At 44.2% G+C, this 18,133-nt stretch overlaps 1 long non-coding RNA gene across 2 annotated transcripts in view; it reads left to right on the forward strand.

Moving 5' to 3' along the window:
* Positions 1-1,639: 1,639 nt before the first annotated feature.
* LOC115087373 overlaps positions 1,640-18,133 on the forward strand; it is a 55,546-nt gene continuing 39,052 nt past the window's right edge. For both annotated transcript variants that reach the window (XR_003855506.1, XR_003855505.1), the window contains exon 1: positions 1,640-1,780. This is a non-coding gene — a long non-coding RNA (uncharacterized LOC115087373). The remainder of the gene's footprint in view (positions 1,781-18,133) is intronic.

Genomic DNA, 18,133 nt, shown 5'->3' on the forward strand with positions numbered 1-18,133 from the left:
AGCACAGTAATTGTTCGCACAGGGCAGCAAAAAACCTAGCACCGGCCATGCATGCATGCACATCTCCCGATTTTGGTGCACGCCAGGCTTTTAAAATTCACCTCTGAATGTGTAGAAATATAAATTTTGAGTTAAATTATTTTGAAGGGGAAAATACAGAATTTTTAATTTAAAACTATGACCCCTAAAGATTTTGGGCAATACATCAACTCCCTTTGCAGATTACAAAAAATGAATTTTGACAGATGGTTTTTTTTTTTGTTTGTTTTTTTGTTTTAAACTATGCATATAAAGTGTCTGTAAGACTATAAGGCCTAAGGCCAGAAAACTGACTATGACTGTAGTTAAGTCTTCTGAGCCAAGGGTAAATACATAAAACAGAAACCTCCCCTTTTTTTTAAATTGCTTTCTAATGTACACATTAAAACTAGTGGATTCGGTTCATGTGACGCAGTGAGATGAAAGTTCATGTTTCCTGAGAGCTCCGGTTGACAGCCCCGTCTTTTGGATTTTTCACTATCGTTTAATTTTTTCTTAGGTAATCTCAAACAGCACAGCTGATGTGAGAAGGGTGTGCGAGTGTTCCGATATATTAGTATGCCCAGTAGTTCATCAGAAAAGAGAGAGAATGAAGGAAAATTCAATCTTCTGTCTCCAAAATGGTGACTGCGATTACTCCTCAAAATAGCTGCAGAGATTATTAGAGAGGTCACTGTGGGAATAATTTCAGCTATGGATGGTACGCTGAACAAAATAAACACCTCAGTGCTTGCATTGGACTCTAAACTAAGACTTTGCTCAGAAACGGGTGTAAATACAAATGCAGTTAAATTACAGGCCTTGGGAGACCTAGAGAACATGCTGCAGGCGGCACACATTAAGTTAGAAGATTTGGAAAATCAAAGCTGCCAAAATAATATCAAGGTATTGAGAATATCGGAGAATGTGCATGAATCTAAAAAGATGGAGCTGTTTGAGACATGGCTTTTGAAAGAATTAAACTTACATGAGCTACAGCCAGCCATAAGGTTTGAATGGGTCCATAGACTTGGGCGCATGCAGAGATATAAAAGCCACACCCAGACCCATTATAGCATGGATTCTTAATTTCAGTGACAAACAAAATATATTGAAAGCATTCAAGTCGCTGGCTGAGTTGCAATATGACGAAGTTAAAATCCTAATATTTAATGATTTCTCTGCTTCGGTCGTGGCGAAACATCATGAGATGATGCCATTTTGTGCATATCTGATGCAGAAGAAGGTGAAATTCTTGTTGGCTTTTCCTGCTATACTATGCATAAATTGGGAAGGCCAACAGCATAAAGTTGATTCACCAGTGGCAGCGAAAGCCTTTTTATAAGTGTGACCCTGCATGGAAGGCACCATGAAAAAACTTCTGATTTTAATGAAATCAGGTTGTTGAGTTCTTTGGTTTAAAGATAGTTGTTGTTCTGCAGTTGCAGTTCTGGCTTTAAAGGTACGTGACTCCGGTATCAGCCAGTTTAATTTACCTTTCCATGATGATCAGCTGCAAAAGGAAAGGTAAACAGATCTTATGATTGGCTATAATAACCGCTTTTGTTTTTTATGAACTATTTCATGCCGTCGGCTGGTTGGCGACTAGGGAGGTGCTGAAGTCAGAGGATGAGACGTCTTCGAGTACTTCTTTTTACCATCGAAAGTCTGATTTCATCTGATTCTCAGTGTTTTTGTTACAATGGTTTAAATTACCTCACCTGGAAAGGGCTGAAGACAATGCTTTGACCTGCATTCAGTGGTAAGCCTGATGCGTGTAATCTCATAATTTCAGTTGTGTTACATAAAGCAAACAATGGGAAAGGAGCACTTTATTGACTATGATCTATATAACACTGTGAGCTTGCTGCTGAAATTTTAATGAGGAGATGTGGCAACCTGGGAATGGCAGGGATGGTGAGATGACTGTATCTGTACCCAGAAGATGGAAATCATGAATCCATAAATTACAGCTAATGATGCCATTAGGATCTTTCCAATCTACTCTGTCAGATACGGTGATGTTATATCTATGATATACATGCTGACAGTCTTGTTTTTTCATATTTTTTCTTTTCAGGAATTTCTAAAGCAAAGGGTGAATGGGGACAATGAGTGTACGGTATGTCTGAGATTTTGGGGATGGGGGTGGCATCCTAATGCATCTTGATGATTTGATTGTATGTGATGTATGTGATGTATGTGATGAATGTGTGGTGTATGTATGCAAACCTTTTGTTTAAGGTGATTGGAATACTTCTATTAGAAGGGGAACAGATAATAAGGGAGTTGGGGATTAAAGAAGGTTGGGAAGGGGTAGCTCGAGAGGTAATCATTAAAGGACGAGAGAATAATATACTGCACAGTATTCAAGATTGTACGGGAGGTCACTTAAGCTGGAGAGTGCCATCCCTCTATAAACTTTTCAGAGTTTTGTAATAATTTGTTTATATTAGGAGATCTGGAGGATAATATCATAACTTGGAATGTGGCAGGTGTGGGTTCACCTATTAAACAGAAAAAGATATTACAGGACATAGGTAGACAGAAAGCGAGTATTGCCCTATTACAAGAGACATTTGTCAGACTTTGAGCACAATAAGATAAAGAGGTATTGGGTGGGATGGTTATATGGCCTCTGAGCCGATTTCCAGAAAGGCACGAGTCGCTATGTTGATTCACAAATCATTACCTGCAGTGGAAAATGGAGCTATTAAGGATCCACAGGGGAGTTATGTTATTTGGATAGGACATATTTTGGGGAAACATAAGAACATAAGAAATTGCCATGCTGGTTCAGACCAAGGGTCCATCAAGCCCAGCATCCTGTTTCCAACAGAGGCTAAACCAGGCCACAAGAACCTGGCAATTACCCAAACACTAAGAAGATCCCATGCCACTGATGCAATTAGTAGCAGTGGCTATTCCCTAAGTAAATTTGATTAATAGCCTATAATGGACTTCTCCTCCAAGAACTTATCCAAACCTTTTTTGAACCCACCCTCACTAACTGCACTAACCAATCCTCTAGCAACAAATTCCAGAGCTTTATTGTGCATTGAGTGAAAAAGAATTTTCTCCGATTAGTCTTAAATGTGCCACTTGCTAACTTCATGGAATGCCCCCTAGTCCTTCTATTATTCGAAAGTGTAAATAACCGATTCACATCTACTCGATCAAGACCTCTCATGATCTTAAAGACCTCTATCATATCCCCCCTCAGCCGTCTCTTCTCCAAACTGAACAGCCCTAACCTCTTCAGCCTTTCCTCATAGGGGAGCTGTTCCATCCCCTTTATCATTTTGGTTGCCCTTCTCTGTACCTTCTCCATCGCAACTATATCTTTTTTGAGATGCGGCGACCAGAATTGTACACAGTATTCAAGGTGCGGTCTCACCATGGAGCGATATAAAGGCATTATGACATTTTCCGTTTTATTAACCATTCCCTTCCTAATAATTCCTAACATTCTGTTTGCTTTTTTGACTGCTGCAGCACACTGAGCCGATGATTTCAAAGTATTATCCACTATGATGCCTAGATCTTTTTCCTGGGTGGTAGCTCCTAATATGGAACCTAACATCGTATAACTACAGCAAGGGTTATTTTTCCCTATATGCAACACCTTGCACTTGTCCACATTAAATTTCATCTGCCATTTGGATGCCCAATCTTCCAGTCTTGCAAGGTCCTCCTGTAATATATCACAATCCGCTTGTGATTTAACTATTCTGAATAATTTTGTATCATCTGCAAATTTGATAACCTCACTCATCGTATTCCTTCCCAGTCATTTATATATATATATTGAAAAGCACCGGTCCAAGCACAGATCCCTGAGGCACTCCACTGTTTACCCTTTTCCACTGAGGTGAATACTATGATATATGCTCCCAATTTGTATGATCATAAATTTTTCTCAGACTTAGGGGGTCATTTACTAAAGGTTTTCTCCCATTCTATGTCTATGGGAAAAATGCTTAGAAAATGACCCCCTTAGTGACGATTCTTGGGGAAATAGGGAATGTGCCACTCTTTATTGGTGGGGGATTTCAATTGTGTAGCTGACATTTCTCTTGATAGAGATAGTATGACTCGGGGCCTGGTGTTGGGCCAAAGGAAGGGGATTTCCTTTGTGTCATTTCTTGAGTTTGGTACATTCTTGGAGGGCTTTGCATCCTGGGCCAAAGAATACACACATACTTCTCACCAATATCAAAGTAGGCTAGATTATATTATAACTTCAGAAACTTGTTTGACTAAAGTAAAATCCATGGAAATAGGATTTCCCAAAATTTCTGATTATGCCCCGGTAGCTTTGGGATTCTCTTTTGGTAGAAGAAATAAGATTTATTCTTGGCGAATACCATACTATCTATTACAAGATGGCTGCTAATTTCAAAAAATTTCTGACCAACAAGTGAGACAAGTTTGCACAACATAATACCCATCACACAAGATGAATCCCCAGCTGTATTGGGAAACAGCAAAAGTCGTGTTACAGGAGACATTTTTTACTCTAACTATAAGGACAAAGCAGGGGACTAGGAGCTTCTTTGACTTAGGTCACTGGAAAGAGCACGTCATGCTATGGCAAGAGATATGACTGAAGACAACTGGGGAAAAATGTTTGCTATACAGAGACAGGTGAATACTATGATTCACCAACTCCTTTGAATACTCTCTTATCAAAAACATTGTTTTTTCCAATTTTGGAACAAGATGGGGAAATTTCTGGCGAGACTAATTAAGACTACAGAGGGGTTGAGGTTATTCCAGTGATGAGGGATGAGCAGGGAGTGAGACACAGCTCTAATAAAGTGATTTTAGACATTTTGCAGCTTTTTTTTTTTTGACGTTTGTATTCCCGGGAGGCATCGGACATTAATAATCTAGAATCTTTTTGTGAGGGAATAAATTTACCTATGGTGACTGAGGAACAGTTGAATAGCCTGAATCAACCTATTTCTGAGGGAGAAATTTCACAGGTGATACAGAATCTTAAGTGCCATAAAACTCCCAGTCCAGATGGATTTTCAGCAGAGTTCTATAAGATTCTTCGATTGCAAATCCTTTCTCCCCTGAAATGTCTTTTCAAGCAGATGGTGACAGTTAGGGATTTGTCTTGTACCATGAAAGAGACTCATATCACTATTATTCCTAAGAAAAGATGAGATCCTGAAGTACCCGCATCTTATAGATCAATATCTCTTTTGAATACAGATATTAAAATATATGGCTTTTAAAAATATTGCCAAACCTTATATCACCAGAACAGGTGGGATTTGTGCCAGGACGTACTGCCACGATTAATATTCGTAGAGTTATAGCCAGTCTTATTAAGTGGGTGGAAGAGAGGCAGGGACTCACTTTTGGTAAGGTTCGATATAGAAAAAGCTTTTGGCCATTTATCGTGGGAATATATGTTCATAGACGCGTACATATGGATTTCAAGGCTTATATCTTCGCTATATTATATCGCTCACCTGTGAATGATTTTATTTCAGAACCCTCTCACCTGGCAAGGGGTACTAGACAGGGGTGTCCCCTTTCTTCCTTTTTATTTATATTAAGTATGGAACCTTTGGCCAGATGTATAATTTTTGATCAATTGGTTGGAATAGAATGTGGGACCAAAGTATTGAAAATAGCATGGTTTGCACATGATTTATTGGTGAGTATATCTCAAGCTTAAGACATCTTTACCCAGACTGGGTAAAGATTTTGTGTAACTTTGTGTAACTTTGTGTAACTTTGCGTTATTATCTGGGCTTCGAATAAATATGGGAAATCGCTTGCATTAGATGTTTCAGGAGACTTGGAAAGGAGATTTTTCATTAAGTTGGAGAGGGGATGATTTTACTTATTTAGGGCTAAAGCTAACTAGAGATATTTCAAACATATATCTAACAAATGTGAGGCCCTTATTGTATACCAAACAATTAGTGGATAGCTGGCAATATCTCCCACTCTCGTGGTTTGGCCGGATACAACTGGTAAAATTGTCTATATTGCCTAAATTACTATGTTTTCCAAACCATGCCTTTATGGCTTCTAAGGATCGCTGTTCCAGTGCCTGAGGGACTACAGCCCAGCCGGGCTCTTCCAGCTCACTACTGCCACCTCTGGTGGTTCTTTAAAACAGTTTAATAAAAGAACTAGTGTGTGTCTGTCTCCCAACTCTGAGCCTGACCGGTGGTCCCTCTCGGGATCTTCCCCTGTGGGCGTGGTCATCTGCCACCGGCCCAAGGATCCACCCACAATTATCACAAATAATAACACTTAGAAAACAGCCACTGCTATTACTAGCAACGGTAACATGGAATAGACTTAGTTTTTGGGTACTTGCCAGGTTCTTATGGCCTGGATTGGCCACCGTTGGAAACAGGATGCTGGGCTTGATGGACCCTTGGTCTGACCCAGTATGGCATTTTCTTATGGTATTTGAAACTGTACATATGTATTTTCTAGATTATCATGATATGTTAGTGACTTATGCTGTTCTCTTGATTGATAATAAAAATATTTTTCATAAAACTAGTGGAAGTGGATAAAGGGGCATTTAGCCACTTGTACAGGCCAATATGAATAGGTGATTTCCCTACTTATTTCTTCTCCTCAGTAAAACGTTTTTGTTTTGACTACTGGGCTATGGTGCCATAAGCCTTCATTCACAGCTACTCAGGTTGTCTCCTATTTTTAACTCTCTCCTCACTTCCGTTTAGTCAAGCTATTGCAGTGAGAGTTCATAGCCAGAGGCTGCAGATAGTGGCTCCTTCTAGTTCTCGGTCCAAGTGTACCCTAAGTTTGGCCAGTAAGTGTCACCTTTGTGCAATGGCTGAGATTCCCTCACTCCCCTCCCTCCCTACCAGAGGCTTTGAACATTGTCTCTGCAGCTTCCCCTGCCCTAGTCTAGAAGCAGAGAATGAACTTGGGAATCAAATGCAGGTCTTTTGCCTGACAGTGTACAGCACTGCTACTGAGCTATCAAGGCAGCCCTCTTTTAAAATTATGTTCCTTCCCCCCAAATTTTCCTACTGAGTGGTTGTTCTGCATAATTTTTCTGAACTATACCATCAGTTTTCCCTAGTGGCATGATCATCCGACCATTTCAATTTCCAGCAGGTTCCCCTTATCTAACACGGCTTACTGAAGCTTAATGTAATGCATTTTCTAAAAGCCTAAAGCCCCCAATAATTTCACATATGAGCATTTCATAGTTAACATCACAGTTATCTATCTATATTCATATACATGCATGTATACACAGTATATCAATAATTTTATTCTTTGCATGTTATACCTTCCATTTGATTAGTTTTAACAGTGTCCATGCTTTAAGGTTTTCTTTGCTTTAATACAACCAGTGCTGTGATCAATATGCAAAGTAAGAACTGGCTTGTATGATATCCATGTTCTATTTACATAGCAAAGTAAATGGTGGCGGGTTTTAAGGACAGATAATAGCCATGTCAAATGTTATGATATCCCAAGCTGAAGAAGGCAAGGCCATCTAACAAACTAGCAGGACAATTATATATAGCCTGGCCATACCCCTGCTACTAATAATATCTCTGTTTCCAGCTATTGGGGTTTTTGCATTTTTTGGGTCCTCCCCCTGCTTTTTTTCCATCCCCTTTTTGGGATGAGTCACAGCGGTATAAATTGCCCCTTGAGTATGTGCAAAGGGTCTTCTTTTCTCTGCTTCAGAGGATTGATCGAGAGGTCTTTCTGCTCCCTGGTGGATTGATCTGGAGATGGTTGAGAAGTTTGAAATTTTTAGAAGGAGTTTTTGAAGGTCTTTGTAGATATTTTTGTCCATGCTCAGCTTTTCCTCCAAGCTCAGCTTTTCCTCCATGCTCAGCTTTTCCTCCAAGCATACCCCCTTTCCTCATCAGCTCCCCCAACTAACATGCTAGCCCAACCCTCATCTCGCTCCAACATCCCCCGTTCAGGTCCTACACCCAATACCCTCCCCCTCCAATGATTCATACAATTTTTGTATATAACAAGTGTACATATTTCTCCCTCGAATCCCAATTCATATCTTATCCCTTGTGTCTGTTTGCACCCTCCCCCTGCCCCCCCATTTGTCTCGACTACCCCCCTCCATCCCTCCCTTAGTTATTTAGTTATTTATTCTGTTACTGCGTTTATGTTATACACCGTTCTCTGTAAAGGCTACGCCTATATATCTTTTATTGTAAGTTACTTGTAAACCGGCACGATGTGCAAACGGTTGCCGGTATATAAAATTAAATAAATAAATAATAATAATAGGAGGACAAGTTACCCCCTTTCTAGAAGAAGTGGATCTGATCTGGGGGTTTTGCCTACGCCCAGTAAACAGCAAGGCATAGGCTCTGGGAGGGAAGATAGTGGAGATTTTTTGAGACCAGTTTTGCTGTAATGCCAGTATCACTATACTATAGTAATTGGAAGTTGGCTGTTTTATCCCATGACCAGTGAACAGTAGATGAGGCTGCTTATTTTTAGAAAAGACTTCTTGAATAACATTTTGGAGATATTTATTTATTTTAACAAAGGGAGTTTTTCCATTCTACCTATGTCTGGATGCTGGTTGTTGAAGAGAACTACCCTACCCTCCAAAGGGAAGAGATTTTTTTGGAAAAGGACACTGGTTCAGTTAAAAAAAAAAAAAAAAAGGAACAAAGGTTGCACTATGGACAGCTTTAGTGTCTTTATTTTCATTTTGCTATTATTTATTTTTGCTATCTTATCCTGGATCATTCTTTTTAAGTTAAAATAAACCTTTTTTCAGTTGAATATCCCACTGGACTCTGCACTTTATTTATGAGTGGTTTTGTCCTTAGGGGGAAGACCAGCCTTATGAATATATACTGAACAGTGCAAGAGAGTGGGGTGAGGTTTTAATGCCAGAGACTAAGTCATCTGCAATGACATCAGGGGTCCAGGAGGTCAAACCTCCTTGCTGGTTGAACCTTGGCATTCCCAGGAGCTGCTATGTTTGTGCGAAAGAGAGGTCTTGGGCAGTAGTAGACAGCCAAGGGATCTGTGTGACTCCCTTTGTTCAGTGCACCCCACAAAGTGTGTGTGGTGGTGCGGGGGGATTATATATATGACTGTGGACTTTCTACCAAAGGCTCTTTCACATTATTAGAAAATGGAAAACATTTTTCTTTGTGTAGGGATCTTGTTAGTCCCCTCCTAATACTGGATCAGGTATATACTATTTAGATATGGGGAGAGACAGGTTTGTATTTGTTGGGTTTACAGCTCCCCCATGTGGCAGCTAGCAATGGTAGTGTCCCCTTTCCAGAGAGAGAACCATTTTACCCTATTGGATCCTTTTTGCTTTCAAGGAGGCAGAATGTCCTAAACTGTGCTCTCATTTTTCTAAATCTTAACTTTAAGCTCCATGGAGACTTTTGTTTTGGATAAGAGTTTCTTTCCACCCTCTCATTCCACTTATTTAAGTTTGGAGTTCCAAATCCTTTTTGGACTAAAGAGAGCTGTTTTGAATTTTCTCTTCTAACAAATAGAAGAGGTCCCCTTCCTGCAAGTGGAACCCTAAGTATACCAGAATCCAAGAAGAGGATGACTTCCAGACATCCTGAGAGAAAGAGGAAGGATAGAGAGGAGTTGGACCACATCAATGGCCCAATAATGTCTACTGAGGATGAGGAGAAACGAGGTACACCCTTGATACTACAAAAGAAGGTAGGAGAAAAGACTAAACACTTTAAAAGTGTTATGCCCCTCACCTCTGGTCTGAAGCAACTCCAGCATAGCCTCTAGCAACATGCTGTTCAAAGGACCCGGGGTATAATTTCCTCTAACTCAGGGCTGTCTTTGTATGTCCCCTAGCCAGGGATTCCTGTGGTCCTGGCTGATGATGTCATCCTCCAGGAGTATATAAGGAAGTCTCTTACTACCAGCCAGCGCTCAGCAGTAGGTCTCCTGGTGCCCTTGTGTTCCAGATGTATTGTTTTCATTGTCTTGTTCCTGCTTTGTACCTTGTTGTGTGTTCCTTGCCTTGTCCTAACTCTTTAGTACCCTGTTCCTTGTCCAGTTCCTACTTTTTCCCTCCCTTCCTTGTCCTGTTGGTCTTGTCTGTCCTGTTTGTCTCAGACTGACTACCTGGATCCGGACCCTGGCCTGGCCTTCGTCCTTCTGCTGCCTAACCTGACCTCTGGCTTGTTACCCTGTCTGCTGCCTGCCCTGACCTCTGGCTTATTACCCATTCTGCTGCCTGGCTTGACCCACACTTGCCTGGACTCTCTTCTTGGATTGCCTCAGGGACCCAACTAAGACCTGCTGCTGGCCACCAGACCCCAAAGGCTCAAGTTGCAGGTGAGGTGGCTGGTATAGGTAAAGTTTCAGCTGGTTCCACCCAAGGCCTTCTCCACCAGCTGTTGGTACAAGCCTGGTGGGTTCACTCACTAGGCAGCACCAATTGCACCACAGCACAAAGGGTCCATAATCCTTGGCAGTGCTACAAAAAGTATATTGTGGTACATCAACTACCATGGGAGGGAAACTTGCCCAGTAATCCAATGGGAGGGAAGATATAATGTATCTGAAGTAACTAACTAATTTTGGATAAACATCTGACATTAAGAAAGACTTTAAGAAGTCACAAATGTACTAACTGTATTCTGTACCATCAGCATTACACCTTATCAGTAAAGAAAACTCAGCATTGCACCTTATCAGTAAACTCAGCATTGCACCTTATCAGTAAAGTAAAATGTTAGAAACCACCAAACAACTCTTATTTGTTTTATTGAGTAGTGGCTTGATTATCCTCAATGCTGAGATTATCAGTGCTATATGCAAGAGACTTAACTATGGAAAAGTAAAGAGCAATTTGAGAGCCTTGAAAGGAAACTTTCCTCTGCGGAGGAAACCTTGAAAAATAAATCTAATGGAATAGCTACAGTGTCCATCTAAATAGAAACTTGAGATATGGTCTTTGGGACTATTATTTATTTATTTATAGCTTTTTTTATACCGGTATTAGTAGTTACATCATGCCGGTTTACATCATAACTGCAGGTTGAAATTACATTAAACAGGTGCAAGGGTATGGGATTAGAAGGAACAAGAGCGATAGTTAGGAGCTAGCAAACAAGTGCAAAAAATAGGTAAACAATGTAAAAAATGTAACAAGTGGCAAAACCTGATAAACAAAGTAAGCAGAGTAGCCTAATTTTATACATAGGCTCCGGTCAAGTATTGTTGCAGCAAGGAATAAGAGTGCGAGGGTCTATTCGGGGTAGGTCTGTTTAAAGAGCCAAGTCTTTAATTTGGATGTACGGCTCAAGATGGAGTTTCGTGGGTAGTGAGTTCCAGAGGGTAGGACTGGCAATGGAGAGGGCTTGATCCCTCGTGGATGTTAGGTGTGCCTTCTTGGGGGATGGCATGTGGAGGGCACCTTTATTGGTTGCTCTGGTGGGGTGGTTAGAGAGTGTGAGGAGGAACGGCTCATCTAGCCAATTGGAATTGTCTGAAGATAGATTTGTGAATGATAGAAAGGGTTTTATAGTAGATGCGTGAGGATATCGGGAGCCAGTGAAGGTCTTTAAGGATGGGAGTAATATGATCAGATTTGCGGGCATTTGAGATGGTCCTTGCTACCGCATTCTGTAGCATTTGAAGTGGTCTTATGGTGGAAAAGGGGAGCCCTAGGAGAAGGGAGTTACAATAGTCCATTTTTGAAGAGAGGGTGGCCTGGATGATGGTACGGAAATCATTAGCATGGAGTAAGGGTTTTAGTTTTTTCATGACTTTGAGCTTAAAGAAACCTTCCTTGAGGATAGTGTTGATGTATTTTTTTAGGTTCAGTTGCTGGTCAATCTGAACACCGAGGTCATGTACATAAAGCTGGTCAGAGATGGAACTGTATGCTGGGTTATTTGCAAGTGAGGGTTTAGGTGTTTGGTGTTGGGATATGAGAAGTAGTTCAGTTTTGGAGGTGTTTAAAGCAATGTGGAGGTTTGTGAGTAGGGTATTAATGGCAGTTAGGCATTTCTCCCAGAGTTTTAGGGATTCGGATAGCGAGTCATGAATAGGTATGATGATTTGGACATCATCGGCCTAAAGGTAGAATTTGAGACTGAGGTCAGATAGAAGCTGGCAAAGGGGAGTAAGGTAAATATTGAATAGGGTAGAGGAGAGGGAGGAACCTTGAGGAACACCATGGGAGAGGGCATATAATGCATGGATTCAGCGTTGCCTATTTTGACTGAAAACTGTCTATTAGACAGGTAGGATTTAAACCATAGAAGGGCAGAACCTGAGATGCCTATGTCAGATAGGTGGGAAAGAAGGTGATTGTGGCTTATGGTATCAAATGCAGAGGAAATGTCGAGGAGGGCAAGGATGTAGCAGTGACCTTGGTCCATGCCCCTGATGAGGTGATCAGAGAGGGGAGAGTAGGAGGGTTTCAGTATTAAAATGCTTACGAAAACTGAATTATGAGGGATGAAGGATATTATCTTCGAGGTAGTCCATTAGTTGGGAATTGACTACCTTTTCCATGATTTTAGAGATAAATGGGAGGTTTGAGATAGGGCGGAAATTGGAAGGGTCCTTAGGATCTAAAGATGGTTTTTTGAGCAGGGGTTTGACCACTGCATGTTTGAGTGTGTCTAGGACAATGCCAGGAATCATTAGGAGAGCCTTCGTGGGGATGGTGTCTGACGGATGGGATGCAGGTTTAAACTTTTTAAGAATTGATTCAATTTCCTTGGAGGAGGTGAGATCAAGGGAGTGGAGGATGGCAGTGGTTAGGCCTGGGCCCCTAGAGATAAGTTGGGGGGTGAGGGGGAATTTGAGGAGGAGGTACAAGCATCACAGGGATTACACTTTTGTGCATGCATCTCTTTGGGCCAAAACTGCATGTTGCAGATGTGGACCCTTAGATCAAAGTGGAGTTGGCACAACCTGCAGAGGGGATACCTGCATGTGTCCTTCCCCCCCCCCCCCCCTGCCGTCGGCTGATGGAGCTGTCAGTGGGAGAGGCTCAATTGGAGCTTCACCTATACCAGCCCACGTTCTCCTTAGGTTGAGCAATCAGGCGCCGAGGCCAGCAGGACTTAGGCGTGGTCCTCTGCGGATGAGGTGAAGTTCCATCACGGAAGATAGGTCCCAGGCTAAAGACAAAGTTGGCAGCAAGCAAGCAGGGTCATGGTTCAGGCAGTGGTCAGTGGCAGGCTGAGTTCAATCGGTGTCAAGTAAGCAAGCTGAAGTCAAACCAGAGATACATCGAAGGGAAAGGAAGGATAGGAAAAGTAGGCAGGGAGGCGAAGAGCAACACAGGTGGGCACGAAGACACTGAAGTCTGACCACAAAGAAGGCAAGGACAAGAACTCTGAACATAGACCAGACTGCCATTACAGGAACCAGGCATACAAGAGGAAGAAATCAGGAACTCAGGATCAATGATCAGGAACACAGGAATCACCAACAGGAACACAGGAACATGCTGAGGCAAAGCACTGCTACCGGAGTAGTTGACCTATTGCCAAGGCACTGAAGAGGCATCTGCAGCAGGCTTTTATGTGGCTAGGTGGATAATGTCATCAGAGAGTGCCTCTAGAGTCTTCCTGCCACTGACCCTTTAAATCTCCAGAAATCGGCATGTGCACGCTTTAAGGGAAGCAGGGTCCCATGGTGTTGGTGGCTTCCTGCCACAGGAGCAGAGAGCGGCGTGTTTTCCTGCTGCATTTTGGGGCCAGTGGCTTGGTGTCGGGGAGAACCAGTGGGGGTCCAGCAATTGAGGTATGTTACGCATCCTGGCAGTGGTAGGCCCACGCTCAGGCCTACTCACGCCATGAATCCAGCTGCCAGCTCCGGTTCACCTTCGCTCGTGGTGGTGGGCAGCCGCCTCCGTCCCAAAGCGCCTGCAGCCACCTCTGCCGCTTCTGACTCCTGTGCAGTTCCTCCTGGCGCCCGGCGGGTTGCGGAGTGACACTGAAGTCCTGCTTCTTCTGGGCCCTGGCTTAGGCACGACTCGCACACTCTTAAAGGGGCCGTGGTGGGAAAGTAGCCCATGGCCCCAGATGATATCACTGGGCCTCTGTATAAAAGGCAGGGCCCAGCCATTTGTTCCCTGCTTTGGCAGCAGGTCTCCACGATTACTCGTGTGCTAGTTCTTGTTCCTGTTGTCGTTCCTGCCTCCTGTTCTTGTCGTTGACCCTGTTCCTGCTTGTCTCCTCATCTGCTCCTTGTACCCCTGGACTGATTCTCTGGTATTGACCCTTGCTTCGCCTGGACTACACGTGGACCTAATCTCTGGTTTTGACCCCTGCTTCACCTGGACTACGCTTGATCTGATCTCCTGGCTCTGACCTCAGCTCCACTTCTGGTATTCTGCCTCTTGCCGCCTGCCCTGACTCCAGCTTGCCTTGGACTCCTCTCTTGTATCTACGGACTTGGCCTCTCAGGCTTTGGCCTATCTTTGCCTGGACACCCCCTGTCTTCCATTGTTCCTCTTGGTGTCTGGGTCTCTGGAACCCTGCCTCGTCCGGACCGTCCTCCAATACCTCTGCAGGTTTCTGGTGCACCCTTGTCTACATCAACTGGGAATCATCACACGGAGGCCCGCCTAAGTCCAGCCGGCCCTGGCTCCCAAGGGCTCAACCTAAGGGGAATGTGGGCTGGTGCTGGCGAAGCTCCAGTTGGCCTCCATCTTCTAGCCTGCTACGCCTCCCGATGGTGGGGACCCAAAGGGCTTGCCCTGTGGGTAGCTTCAACCCCACCTCGAGCCAAGGGTCTACCATCAGTGCAACAGATTGCCAAGGCCATGGATTCGGTGGAGCCTTCCACCCTCCAGTCCATTCCTGGCCTGGCCTTGAAGATACAAGAACAGCAGCAGTTCCTAGAAGCATTGGCCTCTTCTGTCTAATTTCTCCACGCTCGGCTGCATACCCACGGAAGTGCCACAGCTTCAACGTCTGCACTAGTCAGCCCACTGCCTGCAGCCTCACCTACTAGGGCTTTGCTGGCCCTACCCGCTCCACCCCATTTTAACGGGGACCCTAGTCTCTGCAAAGGGTTTATTAACCAGTGCTATATGCAGTTTGCTCTGCAGCCTTCCATCTTTCAGGATGAACTAACAAAGGTAACTTTTATCCTTTCTCGTTTGGAAGGCAAGGCAAGGCTTTGGCATGGGCCTCTCCCTTATGGGAGCGATCAGACTCTCTTCTGCAAGAACTGTCATGCTTCGTGACTGTCTTCGGTTGGACCTTCAATGATCCTGGCAGGCAGGCTGTGCCCAGTACCCATCTCCTACACTTGCGACAGGATCAGAGATCCCTCAATGATTACACCATAGAGTTTCGGACCCTAGCCACTAAATTGGCGTGGCAAGAAGATTGCCTTTGAGCCATTTATTTGGATGGTCTTTCATCCCAATTGAAAGACGAACTTGCAACCCAAGAACTTCCATCCGCTCGAGGATCTAATTGACTTGACAGGCTGGATTGATCATCGCCTCCAGGAATGTCACCGTGAAGTTCGGACACCCCGAGGTGTTGCTGTGGAACGATCCCGCTCTCCTCCTTCCACTACGCCCGCTAGTACTGGGTCTCAGTCTACCACCAAGTCGGAGGAGCCTATGCAGCTGGGTCGTGGGCGCCTTACTCCTCCGGAGGAACGTCTTTGATAGAGGGACTCTGGCTTGTGCCTGTATTGCAGGGCATCCAGCCACCACCCTCAGACCTGTCCTATCTGTGCAGGAAACTCCCGGGCCTATGTTCAGTCAGGATCCTGAACTTGGGCACTACTACTCCGGTCCCTCAATTGTCATTGCCAATTACGCTAACCTGAGACTCCCACTCCTTTCCAACAATGGCTCTAGTTGACTCTGGAGCAGCTGGGAGTTTTATCTTTAAAGACTTGGTACACCTCCTAGGCATACCTACTCACGCCATTGAAGTCCCTCTGCGGATCGCCTCTATTCATGGTGAACTGCTACCTGGGCGGATCTCCCAGATAACAGCACCTGTTCGGTTACTCACTGGTGCTCTCCATGAAGAGGAGATTGAACTTCTGGTATTAAAGAAATCCATTCATCCTATAGTCTTGGGGTTGCCGTGGCTCCAACATCACTCTCCCCAGTTTGACTGGGGAGCTTTGCAGCTCACAGAATGGAGTTCTGCTTGTCACCAGCAATGCCTAAAGAAGGTGGAGCCTTCACCTGCGGTTCCCCTCGTAGTAACCATTTCTGGCCTTCCGTCTCCCTATGGGGACTTCGAGGATATCTTGTCAAAGCAGAAAATGGATATTCTTCCACTCTTGCGCAAATATGATTGCCGATTGACCTGTTACTAGGTATTACCCCTCCCAGGGGTAGGATTTATCCCTTGTCACAAACTGAAACCCGAGTGATGATCGAATACATCCAGGAAAACCTAGCTAAGGGGTTTATCCGACCATCCATCTTGCCTGCAGGAGCAGGTTTTTTTCTTTGCCATGAAGAAGGATGGGTCATTAGACCTTGTATTGATTACCGCGGCCTAAATGCAATCACCCGCAAGAACAGATACCTGTTACCCTTGATCTCCGAATTTTGATTGTCATCAGGGCACTACCATCTTTACCAAGTTGGATCTGCGGGGCGCCTACAATTTAGTCTGTATTCGTCCAGAGGACGTTTAGAAAACAGCATTTAACACGAGAGATGGTCATTATGAATACCTCGTCATGCCTTTCAGACTCTGCAATGCCCCCACAGTATTTCAATGGATGATCAACGAGATCTTTCGCGACCTTTTATATACCAAGGTCGTTGCGTATCTGGATGATATCCTCAACATCTCGAAGGACTTGGATTCCCATTAGGCTGATGTCCGCATGATCCTCCAGCGACTTCATGAAAACCACCTGTTTTCCAAATTGGATAAATGTTTATTTGAAAGATCCAGTTTGCCCTTCTTGGGCTATATCATATCCCAATGAGGATTTACCATGGACCCTAGCAAGTTGAAGGATATCTGCGATTGGCCTCAACCTGTGGGCCTACAGGTACTCCAAAGATTTCTTGGATTCACCAACTACTGTTATCATTTCATAGCAAATTACTTTGTGTTGGCCACACCCCTCATGGCCATGACTAGGACTGGCAGTGATACAAGAAACTGGTCCCCTGAGGCTTTGGCTGCCTTTCAAGACCTTAAGAATGCCTTCTTTTCTGGACCTTGTCTGCGCCACCTGGATCCTAGCCGCCCCTTCGTCGTAGAGGTGGATGCCTCGGCTACCGGAGCCGGGGCAGTTGTAAATTAACATTCTACTCAAGGGACTCTCCTTCCTTGCTCTTTCTTTTCCCATAAGTTCTCCCATACAGAACAAAACTATAGTATAGGAGACCTGGAATTATTGGCTATTAAGCTCACCCTCGAGGAATGGCGTGCCTGGTTGGAGGGCGCTCAGCATAAATTTACCGTCTACACCGACCACAAGAATCTCGAACACCTTTGACATGCCCAGTATCTCAATGCTCGCCAGGCCCGCTGGGCTTTATTCGTTTCTCGATTTGACTTCGAGTTCCGATACTGTCTGGCGGAGAAGAATCTGAGTAGATGCCCTGTCTCGTTCGTTTGACCCTGATGGTATTCAAGAAGAACCCAGCCATATCATTGACCCTGCTTGCAACTGCCTTTCCACCACTGTCACGGTCCCAGTCGGGAAAACCATCGTGCCTCGTCGGCTTCGAGAGAGGGTCCTATGCTGGGCGCACGACTCCAAACTTCCTGGTCACCCTGGACGTGCCCGGACCTAAAGATTGCTTCAAAGCTTTTACTGGTGGCCCACCATGGTCTCTGACACCTGTGCCTACATGGACTCATGCATCACCTGTGCCTAGCAGAAGCCTCTAGTAGGCCGACCCTGGGGCCTTCTCCAGCCATTGCCTGAACCAGAAGAGCCGTTGCCTCATCTCTCTACAGATTTTGTTGTAGACTTACCACCGTCTAATGGGAATACGGTAATCTGGGTCATCATAGACTGCTTCTCCAAGATGGCTCATTTTGTGTCTCTGCCTGCTTTACCCTCAGCCTCAGAGCTCGAACATCTTTTTCCAACATGTGTTTCATCTCCATGGCTTGCCAACAGATATCGCCTCAGACAG

This window comes from Rhinatrema bivittatum, chromosome 3 (genome assembly GCF_901001135.1).
Source record: "Rhinatrema bivittatum chromosome 3, aRhiBiv1.1, whole genome shotgun sequence".
Classification (NCBI taxonomy): domain Eukaryota; kingdom Metazoa; phylum Chordata; class Amphibia; order Gymnophiona; family Rhinatrematidae; genus Rhinatrema; species Rhinatrema bivittatum.